The 2,047-nt window shown below is 29.3% G+C and overlaps 1 protein-coding gene across 1 annotated transcript in view; it reads right to left on the bottom strand.

The window, feature by feature from the left end:
* Positions 1-26, bottom strand: part of snrnp27 (small nuclear ribonucleoprotein 27 (U4/U6.U5)) — an 8,888-nt gene extending 8,862 nt beyond the window's left edge. Inside the window, exon 1 of the mRNA XM_034299117.2 lies at positions 1-26. This exon is cut by the window's left edge and continues 149 nt beyond it. The gene's annotated coding sequence lies outside the window, so the exon portion shown is untranslated.
* Positions 27-2,047: the final 2,021 nt, after the last annotated feature.

The following is a 2,047-nucleotide window of genomic DNA, read 5'->3' as shown; positions in this document are numbered from 1 at the left end:
ACATGTTCCGGAGGGAAACAACAAACTCCAGACTTTTAGTTCCTATATAACAGTTCCGGTGAAAACGTGTTTCTTCATATTAAATGAAGTTAAAGCAAAATGTCGAAAAAAAGTGACATAAAGATTTGAATAAAAAAGTTTTAAAAGCGATTGAATTCTTAAGAAGATTAAAGATCACTGAATTTATAATATTCAATTATTCAATTCAATTCAGTTTTATTTGTATAGCGTTTTTAACTATGGACATTGTCACAAAGCAGCTTTACAAAAATAAATACATTCAAATTAAATTAAATCAAAATAATATGGAAATATGTGAAAGTGAATTAAATATATTGGGTTGAAAACCATACATTTGCATTTATTTATTTTGATTTATCCTCCTTGAACGTCAGATTAGGTCCTTTTCAGTGTTCAGAGACTCATATTTTAAAATTCAGTTTAAAAAAAAAATCAAGTATCTATATTCAAATATGTTTTTTTTTTCATTGTTCAGTAATTCAGATTTAATAATTCATGTGACACACCTGATACCCATTAGTTCCTGTTTTTAGGAAAATATAAAAGTAAATTGCCTCCAAATCACTTCAGATCTTCTGTAATTTAGCATAAAACAGTGCGTTTGTCCAAACTTTCTACACAAAAAAAGCCCCAAAACAAGTATTTTTATTCCAAAGAGACTTTAATGAATGCCTTAACTTTTTAAAAGCTACTTTTTCATTGAAGATTTTATTACTTTATTATTTACCTCAGAAATCATCTGCATCACGCGACATTCTGTGGAGATTTTGTAGATCAAGAATATTTCTACATTCATCAAACGTTTTCCTTTTTTTAACCCCTTTTGCTATCGTTGATACACAGTATTCATACAACTAGGCATTTAGTTTTTAAAATCAGTGTTATTTATAATGTCAAAATGTGTGACATGAAATTTTAAGTAATGTCAAAAAGTCATCTAGAGAATCTGGATATGTTTTAAAAATGATCCATGCAGGAAAGGCTTAAAGGATGTTTTTTTGTTTTTGTTTTTAATTGCTACGCTTAGTTAGAATTGTAGCATGTAAATAATTCTATAACAATTTTATAATATGTAATATTTCCCCTATTTTCGTGCTATTAAAGTTTATTTAGTCCGAGAAAGATTAAAGACTTAACCCTACTTCAAAATGCTGAATTCTACACAGATCATGGAATGGTGGTGAGGTAAGGGTGCCAATATTTTAATCTTAATGAAGGTAGAAACAGTAAATATTTTTACTGGTGAATCTTTAAAGACTGGATACGTGTTTAAACACCTTTGTACCCTATGTAGTGAGCATGTATAGTGAATAAGGAGGCATTTGGGATTAAACTAAAACACTGAAGTGTAATATTGAGCTAAATTTCAGCCACGAAACAAACGAGAGAACATCACAGTGTGTAAATGAATAAAAATGAATCTAAAACTAGAAGGAATCTAAATTAGATGTTAGGATTGTACCGGAAAAATGAGATTAGAGGAGATACAGCAGCTTCATTGGTGAATTTCAGAAGAGAGATCAAGTCTGGCAAAATGAAAATAATATAATTTATGATTTATATAGTACATTATATGGGCTAGACATCAAGATTTTTTTAACGTAGACTCCAAACAAAAGTGATATATATATTTTTGACTCGTTGATAAGCGATATGAAACAAAATATGACAATAACAGTTAGCAAAATTCCCTGAAGAGCAAAAAAAAAAAAAAAAGATGCGATTAATTATTTAAAAAACAACAACAACAACAAGAACAACGCAGGGCGAAATTCTTTTCAGTGATTTTTAATGATTGGTACAACCTAGTGTTTAGGCTATCACTTTACATTCTAACATGACATGGATTTAAACCAGCACATATACACACAAAGGCCATTAAATAAGAGTTACTGATCGTAAAAATAATTACACCTGCAAAAGAAAATCATCGATTTTATAAAATAAAACTCAGGAAGTGGAATGTCTGAGTGCTGTTTTAAAGTTGGGCTTTTTGTTGCATATACAAGCCAAAGTCATGTTCGTT

Source organism: Pangasianodon hypophthalmus, chromosome 24 (assembly GCF_027358585.1).
Source record: "Pangasianodon hypophthalmus isolate fPanHyp1 chromosome 24, fPanHyp1.pri, whole genome shotgun sequence".
Classification (NCBI taxonomy): Eukaryota; Metazoa; Chordata; class Actinopteri; order Siluriformes; family Pangasiidae; genus Pangasianodon; species Pangasianodon hypophthalmus.
The sequence above is the reverse complement of the archived record's forward strand: the minus strand, read 5'-3'. Positions and strand labels throughout refer to the sequence as shown.